Source organism: Lagenorhynchus albirostris, chromosome 3 (assembly GCF_949774975.1).
Source record: "Lagenorhynchus albirostris chromosome 3, mLagAlb1.1, whole genome shotgun sequence".
Classification (NCBI taxonomy): Eukaryota; Metazoa; Chordata; class Mammalia; order Artiodactyla; family Delphinidae; genus Lagenorhynchus; species Lagenorhynchus albirostris.
The window spans coordinates 103,923,156-103,932,342 of record NC_083097.1 but is presented as its reverse complement, the minus strand read 5'-3'; the positions used below and the strand labels follow the sequence as shown (position 1 = coordinate 103,932,342).

Here is a 9,187-nt window from a genome sequence, read left to right as displayed (position 1 = left end):
ATTTCTCCTGAAACTATGGGAAAATGGTATTGTTAGATGAAAGGAGTATATTTTAGAAAAAAGGGGAGCAGAAGAGAGAGAAAAACAAGGGAGAGAGAGGAAGGGAAGAGAGGAAGAGAGAGGCTGGTGGGAGAGAGTTTATTGTTGAAGAGGTCTTTCTCCACTTGCCAGTAAGGTAACTTCTGGACATTCCTGACTCTTTAATTTCTCATTTTTCAAAGGTAAACATGGCATGTTTTAAATTGGACTCATGGGTGAATGAAATTGTTTTCATGAAGAACAGAATTCTTTTCATAAACCAATGGTTCTGTTCACCCTAGGGAAGCACATAGATTTTGTTTTCTGACCACCATACACCATTATTGTTACGATGCACCAGGTGATTTGACATTAAGCAGGCTACCACCCTACACAGATCTAGCATTGTCCCACATATTTGGGGGATAAAATATCTTGATATGTGCCAGCTGCCAACAGCTTGTTTTCCATGTCTTCTCCAGCTTATTTTTGATGCTGTTCAGGGCAACATGGTGGTACGTTTTGACTTAGTCACTTGGTTTGCCTGACTGAACTACCCAATGTATCTGAAATATCAAACAGTTTCACAGGAACACAAGGCCTCGCGTGTATTTAACTAGAATTTTACAAAGTCTTTGATGAATAACATTGGACTGAAACACATAAAAGATGAGGATGTTCTTTTGTCAAATTGTTGAAGTTTTGTGATTTATATTATACGCGTATTGTGATTTTTTGTATTTTTCCAAATTTTGCGAAACCCTCACAGCCTTACTTCTAAGGAAAAAGAATTTATATTTTACTAAGTTGAAGATGAAATAAAGGTAAACTGCATGTTTCAGCAGTTCATGTTTTTGTATGGGAAATTATATATATCACTGGGTTCTAAAGTATAATAAATGGGTGAATGTTAGTTATATCTCACATTGCTATAAATATTACTGTGCATCAAAACATTTGAAATTGTTTTCCTCATCTTTTTTTCACTTATGTAAATAGTCTTGAAAATAACTGTATCTTCCTATATTTTTTAAAGGTAGAAGATTAATCTCTATAACTGCAGGGAAACAAGACTTTCTGAAATGTAATACTATATACACATACAAAGTAAAGAACAGTAAGACTGTATGTGAAATCTTACAAAGAGATTGACTTTTTTTAGGACAATTTATCATTTGTCGTGTATCACCATTTTCTAGAACTTTTCTAGCATTGTTAACACAAATTGCATTCTGTGTCCCCAGTAGAACCCTTATTAGTGGCCTGGAAATAAGGGTTACTCTGATCATCAGGCCTCAGAGAAAGGAGTTGTCTGGTTCCAAGAAAGTCATTGGTTTGCTTTCACTGCCAGAGTCTGATATTTCAGTGTAGAATTACCTCATTGTTTTCTGCCTGACATGCTTTGTTTCAACTTCTCAAATCTCAGCAGACACTCATTTAAAAAACCCTCCACAATGGTTTGTTCTCAGAAGGATTTTCTTTCTTTTTCTGAGTCAATTCTGAGCAGTGAATAAGATGTGTTTTTCTTACAGTTGTCAATGAAAGACTATCCCTTTAACTGCCCAGCTTATTAGTCATATGCATTGCCTTAAGATATTGCCCCAAAGATCAATATCCTGATATCCTTTCCATCTGCCTAGACCAAGATAATTAGGCTCTTTACTTTGTTTTGTGTGTAATGAAAGAGGCAACTATTGCTCGTAGGGAAAAAAGGCTACATCCCTGTGGTAAACGTATTGACATTTACAGACACTGGCAGAGCACAACATGGGGAGAGTAATGAGAAATTTGACTGCTTTCCTCTCTCTCTCTCTCTGCTTCCTGTTTTAGAGCTGCTACATCCCACAGTGAATTACTAGCTACAAAGAGAAGGGACTGCTTAGGGACTGACAATTGAGAGCATTTACAATTAGCTGAATTGATTAACCTTTACAAATGCTGTTACTTTATGAGGTGTGTTTCTCAGCCCTGGTTGAACAGTATGCGTTATTGATTCAACATACTCCTTTACGGAAGCCCTGATTGGTCTGTGACGCCACCCGTCATAATGCCTGCCTTGGTAATCGTTTCTACATGTTCTTGGGAAAAGTTGACACGGAAGGCTGACTGGCATTATGTAAATGGGGTCCACGTCTCCCTCTCGGAAGGCTGTACAGCCGGCGGAATCCAGGGCATTGAACTGCATCCCTATCGCCAGGCGCATACACAAAGAATACCAGCCTCCGTTCCAGCCTCTCACTGCAGCCAGTTCACAGCCTCACTCCCAAAAAGCAGCCTGCAGGAGGGAAAGAGCCCCAGACACTCCTCCGATATTTCCATGTCCTCTGTATTCCCTGATTTTTTACGTGTGTGTGTGTGTGTGTGTGTGTGTGTGTGTGTAAGGGAAAGGGGTGGTGGTAAATTATCCAAAAAATTGAATTGTATTTAGCTTAATTTTTTTTTTTTTAAGATTGCGGACTGACTTTGAGTGCCACTTCGGCCGGTGATTCCAAAATCTATAGTGGAAGGCATTTTCCTTTAATCAGTTTCATTCAAAGAAGCTCGGTGCTTAGAAATAATAAATAATACCTAGGAATGGCTGCCTTCCATCCCTCATGCCCCAAAGAACTATATGAATACAAAAAAAAATACTATTTGCTTTTCCCTCCCTTCTTGCTTCCCTCTCTCTCCACTTTCTTCCTTTTATCCTTCCTTTCTTTTTCATTTCAAGGTGTACATTTTTGTGATTGTAAAGATAAAAAGACTAAAAGCTTGAAATACATACTACAGAATAAATCCATCAGCTGTTCCGTCAGCATTCCTAAAATGCATACCGCATCTAAGACCAGTTATATGATTTGCGGGGTGTAGGGCAAAATGAAGATGCAGGGCCCCTTGTTCATAAATTATTAAAAATTTCTAAACAGCAACAGCAGAGTATTTAAACCCAACTCAGCTCTTCTAAGTATGAGACTTAAGTGACGGCACAGGTCACATGCCCAGGAAGTAGGCTCTGCCTTCATCTTTGACACTGTTATTTGGGAAAAGATTGAGGGAGGCATGGGCCTGGGAGGGTGGTATTTGTTTTCTTTCCCAACTCAAACTTAAACTTCCCTGTTGTGAGACTGGTGTATTCCAGATCATGCTGAATTGCATATGCTTGTTTACCACTTAAACTGCTGCTTAACTGGGTCTGAACTGAGAGCACCACCCTTATGCCCATCTTCTGCACAGCGGATCCCAGCGACTTGAAGCACTTTTATCCATGCCAGAATTCTGAGATTGGAGCGTTTGTCACTTTGTGCATCCAGTAATGGCTGAAAAAAGTTTGTTTTGCTTTATGTGATTAAACTGAATACTTGGCTTGATGCACATGCAAATACATGTGCATTTATTCTAATATAATACATATATATATTCAAATGCACGGGACTTTTTCATACATGAATGTGCGTAACAGAATTGAGTTTATGGCATTCCAAGAAACAGATGAACAATGATGGAAGACAGCCATTTTTTTTTAATGAAGAATTGATGCATTTTTAAAGGAAAAAAATCAGGAAGCTGCTCTAACAAAGTCTGCAGCATTCACAGCATGACAAACAAATTAGAAAACAGCAGATGCAGCACAAATTAAGATGTATTTAGCACAGCAGCCCATCAGATGTGTGAACGTCTTTTGTAAGTCAGCTCCGCAAGGTTGATGTATCGCACTTTAGACAGCTGATAATGAACCCTCCTAGCAATTAAAAGTGGAAATACCAAGGAGTCAAAATTGTGCTGTTCCCAGTGGGCCAAAAAAGGAAAAAAAAAAAAAACCTGTGTGAAATTTACTTCTTTATGTGCTTGCAAAACAAAGAGAATGTTTCAGTTTATATACTGGTGTGTTTGAATTCTCCTGCCTTTTAAAAATTCCTACTTCATTTTAATTACCATCTGATTCTAAAGTGTCATTAAATAAGCATGAATTCTGTTGCAGTCAAACACGTTTTATGGCCAACACAATGTCTCTCCTTTATGGGATGCATTATTTAGTAATCTTACATTAAGACAATAACTTCAATCATTGTGCCTTCAAATGGCAATAAGCATGGTAATAGCTTTGCTGAGCTCCTTCCTGACTTTTCTATCATTGTGTTTTCCCTTTAATATTAGAGCATTGCTTTTATTTGTATGCAGAGTGTGTTTTCCCCAATTTCTGTTTTCTGAGAGTGGAAGCACTTTTGCAGTAGGGAACAAAGCATCAAAGTCCATTTAATAGGCCAAATTCTATCCCAATCCAGTGTCAGGCTAAACATGCACTGCTAATGTTTGCTTTTTTCCCCCATCAATATTTGATTTAAGCAAGCATATCATTTCCTAGGAGGAAGAGGTGCCTGGTAGTCACTCCTTAGTGCTAGCAACAAATAGTCCAGCATTTTGTCAAGTATGGATTTTGACAACCCTAGCTTGAAAGAAATCACTGGGGAATAAACCAAACAACAGAAAGGTAACAGATAAGAAAAGGAAACCTAATTGGTGTACTCTGCCTAGGAAAGAGAGGTCTGATAGGTGATTTAAAACGTAACCCTCTTATGTGAATAACCTCAGATGATTCTGATGTTCATGATCTTAGCTAAATTAGCATCACAGTTACAATTTCCTTTTGAGTCTGTTTGCTGCTATTATGTTGTTGAAATCTGTATTCTTAATCTCTGACCTCCAAAGAGCAAACTCCCAGGGTCAATTCTAAGTTAATTTAGAGGAACGTAAGGCTCAACTGAAACATACACTCATATTTCTGTAAGGCTAATACAAATGTCCAAGTGCATATGTGCTGATCCGTCATATTGTGAACACAAAGGATGGAATTTAGTTCTCAAGGTGGCAGCCTTTCTGAGCTACCCAGAGACGTGTCCAAATGGCATTGCCCTGGGTTCTGGTCATAACAGGGAAACATTCACAACGTCCAGAGCCCTTCATGTCCCGCGGATAAAGGAGGAGGCAGTCCTCACAGTCCCTGCAGCAGGAACCCACTTGGGTGGCACCAATCTTGACTTCCAAATGGAACAGTTCATTTACAAAAGGAAAAGTGATGGCATCTACATCATAAAGCTTCAGAGGACCTGGGAGAAGCTCTTGCTGCAGGCTGGTGCCATTACTGCTATTCAAAACCTGGATGGTGTCATGCCATATCCTCCATCTGTGCTGAAGTCTGTGCTGCCTCTGGAGCTGCTCCTATTGCTGGCGCTCCACTCCCAAAACTTTCACTAACCAGCTCCAGGCAGCCTCCCAGGAGCCCCGACCAACTTCCAGTGGTTACTGATCCCAGGGCCGACCACCAGCCTTTCACAGGTTATGTTAACCTGCCTACCATCACTCAGGGTAAAGCAGACTCTCCTCTGCGCGGTGTGGACATTGCCATCCCGCGCATGGGAAGGGACGTCCCTCAGCGGATGTGACGTGCTGGAGGCCGGCCGGGAAGTTCGACGCCTGCGCGGCTCCATCTCCCGTGAGCACTTGCGGGAGGTCTCTATAGAGACCCTGAAGAGATGGAAAAGGGTGAGCAGGTCGCTCCTGAAAAAGTGTTGGCCCTGGAGGAAATTCAGGGCATATGAACTGCTCCCACTCTCGAATTTACGACTCCTCAACCCGCGGTGGCAGACCGGCCTGAAGGCACAGGTGCCCTCGCAGCCTATTCATCATTTCCTGCTGAACAGGAGCCCAGCCCGCCTCGGAGAAGACTTGGGCAGTGGCTCCCACCGCTCAGGCCACTGAATGGGTAGGAATGACCACTGAGTGGTCATAAGCTGTTCTTCCTTAGGCTCTTAAACAGAAAATGAAGCAGAGACTATTAGAAATTATGTGACAGAGTCCAGAGGGCATGAACTAGCAGGGTGGAGAACGGAATAGGCCTGCAGCTATTTGATTGATTTGTTTGTGGATTTTTTTCCCGTGTTTAAAAGTTAATGCAACAATTTTAAAATCAGCAAATTTTCATGCAGAAATTTGGATTTTAGCTTTTTTGTTACTTCAGCTAGCAAAGGGCTTGTATTCTCACATGGTCACAATTGGGGGACTCTCTGCCTTCAGATGGGCTGGCACTCTCCAAGTTTCCACAGTCCCCCACCTCCGCTGCCTCTTCCACTGAGCCTGTGTGTTAGTTACTATTCATCATGCTGCTTGCGCTGTTGTTTTCTCAGGCCCCAAAACTTTTCTTACTCAACTGATTTTCTTATTTATGTTACCTGTCCAGCCCTTATAAACATTTATGTTTATGGCCCCAACTGTTCTTAGTATCCTCATTTATGAAATCAGAGGGATGAATTAGGAGATATATTTTTCAAATCTAACATCCTATGATTTTGTTTTCTATTAATATTTATACAAAACTTGAGGGGAAAATAGATTCATTAGAATAAGGAGACATTTAGGGTAGTCATGAGAAAGAAGTGCTAGAATAAAATGTGAAAGAAACATTGTATTTTTTTCCTGCTGGCTATTTTGAACTCTCTTTATCCTTAAAGAATGATAATCCCTTACATCTGTGCAATGCCATAGTACTTGTGAAAGTGCTGTCATATAAAAGAACCTCTTTGAGCTCATTTTATGAGGCTCTTTTTTAGAAAAGACATGGATGAAAGGTGATAGATAATCCCATCTAGGATGAACTCCTTTCTGGGTGTGGGGGGTAAATTAATTGCTTTATCATGGTTTCTTCTGGCTGTGTAATTCCATTTTTCATCAGGGCTATGACCTTTCCTAAAAGAGAAGTTATTACTCTGAGAAGGAGTGAAGCTGTCAGAACCTGTTTGCTCCTTAGGAAGATGGTTTAACCCAGGTTTCCCCTTTTATACTGATTTATGAGGCAGGTGGTACTAAGCAGTCTCCAAGCTTATTACAGCTATTTTCATTTCAGTATTGTGAATCTAAAACAAACAACGATGTTTAGAAATAGCTGGAGAGACTTGGGTAATTTCTAAGTCAGTCTCCAGTTATGTACTGTCATGTGTGTAGAAGTCATCAGCAGATTTCTCTTTTCTCCATTTCCACCTTAGCTGGGATTTGCATGGAGAACAATGTTGGGATGAGTATCCAAACCTGTAAGGATAATGTGGTGCCTGAAAAAGACCTCTGGCCACAGATTTCAGCAGCCAGGGTCCTGGGCTTGCCACTTACCCTTTGTGTGAACTTGACTCATCTATGAAAGAGGAGTGTTACTTCAGCAAAACCTGGCTTCCCCTCTGAGCCAGACACATGGACCCCTGAATGGCTTCCATTACCCCTCCCACAACTTCCCACTACTCATTCTCAAAACTGGTGAAGACAATAAGTGTTGTAAAGCTTCGCTGAGGGAGAAGTGTTTTTGTTCACAATTACTAAAAACTTTTTCAGAGACAATATTTAATCATATTTGAGCTTCAGAAAGTTGCTTATATCAGATGGTGGTGGGTACAGTTAGATTCAAGGGTAATCTGAACACAGCAGTGAGGTAGTATATTTTCAGCTCCCTTTCCCTCTTCGCATCTTCCCCTCCAGTAGTGCTCATATCTGTAACAGTCCAAAGTTCTTTGATCACCCAGATCTCACAACTATGCCTATTGAACTAGGATCTTCTCCTCCAGATCCTAGCCCATTTGCTCATTCCACCAAAATTGGGATGTTCTGGTTTAGTGAAGCCTGTGTTCCTAAACCGGTACAGCAGTTTACATGTAGCTGTTAAGGCAAACAGTGACTTAAGATCGTGTCCGTCTGTTTCCTTTGCATTCTAATTAGGGACATTCACAACCACAATCCACAAACACATTATTGTTATTAAGGGGAGAATTACAAATACCAAATGGTTGAATAGGGGGCAGAGTCAGCAGTCTTTCCAACAATCAGCAAAAGGCTGATGAAAGGATAAGACTATAGGATAGCCCAGAACACTGTAGTATTAATGACATTCAAAAATTATCTTCTCACAGGTGCAGTCTTCTGGAGAGGGACTTTTTCATAGGAAAACTCCAGGTTTCTTCTTTGATTGTGTGTGCATAATACCAGCATTAGAAAATTTTATTATTAGTAAAAGTTTTGACTTCTTTTGGAAAATTCTCTACCTGATTTTTGGGGATGAAGGAGAAGGCAATCATTGCAGGACTGACTTTATAATGATAGACTGTAATGTACTGAGCCTCATGATGTTAAATGTTAGAAAAGAAACTCAGTGATTGATGCCGAAATTCAGCCTCTGTACACGGGTTCCAGATTGAATCTCGGAGACAGAGTTATGCGTGAAGTAGAAGAGAATAGCTTTACTCTTTATTCTGCTGTGGCAAAGGGGGCCACAGAAGGCTAATGCCCTCAAAACTGTGTCCTGACCTGGAGGGGTTTTATTGTAATGGTGCAAAGAGGAAGGCATGATCAGCTCATGGACATTCTTCTGATTGGTTGGTGGTGAGGTAATTGGGAGTCAGCATCATCAACCTTCTGGTTCCAACCAGTCTGGGGTCTGTGTACCTGTGGGTGACATACAGTTAATTTCTTTCACCTGGTGGAGGTTTTAGTATCTGCAAAACAGTTCAAAGTTATTGTTATGTATATTCGTTGAGGGGGAACCAGGACCCTGCCCTAAGGCTGCACTATTGTTTCTTGACTGCTCTTCCTTTGTCTCTACATCCCCTCCCTTCCCTGATTAGCAACTGTTTGAACTGGCCCTTTGGAACTCAGGGAAGGTCATGGAGGCTGAATGAAGCCTATTTCCTACGAACAAGAAACAGGGGACAAAGAAAAGCTTTGTGCCCAGGAGCCCCACAGGGTCCTGCTCTGTTCCATGATGATGACAGGACAGTCACCATTACTAAACACTGGAAAAGAAAGTATGGCTGGTTGTGTGGTTTAGGAGCACATTTTTAGAGTAAATTTATTGTAAGATGAGCAAAATTTGCCCTGTTAAAAGCTGGTTATATTCTGAACCTTATTTAACATCCAAAATGTAGTATTTGACCTTCATTTTCACGATGTGTAATATTAGTAGTTATTAATGGTTATCATTTGATATGATAGTTCTAAAATTAGACCAGATAGCCCACCAAAGTACTCATCACCTTTAATAGGAAATGAGGAGGATTCTCTGGGCAACGAGGTACATTCTTAGGCTCCTAAAAAGGGAATTAATCCAATTGTTTTGTTCTTGCTTTGCTGTTGTTGTTTTGCTTAATTTTAGGTGTTT

The 9,187-nt window shown here is 40.6% G+C and overlaps 1 pseudogene; it reads left to right on the top strand.

The window, feature by feature from the left end:
* The first annotated feature begins 4,794 nt into the window (after window positions 1–4,794).
* On the top strand, window positions 4,795–5,785 carry LOC132518369 (small ribosomal subunit protein uS2-like; annotated as a pseudogene).
* Window positions 5,786–9,187: the final 3,402 nt, after the last annotated feature.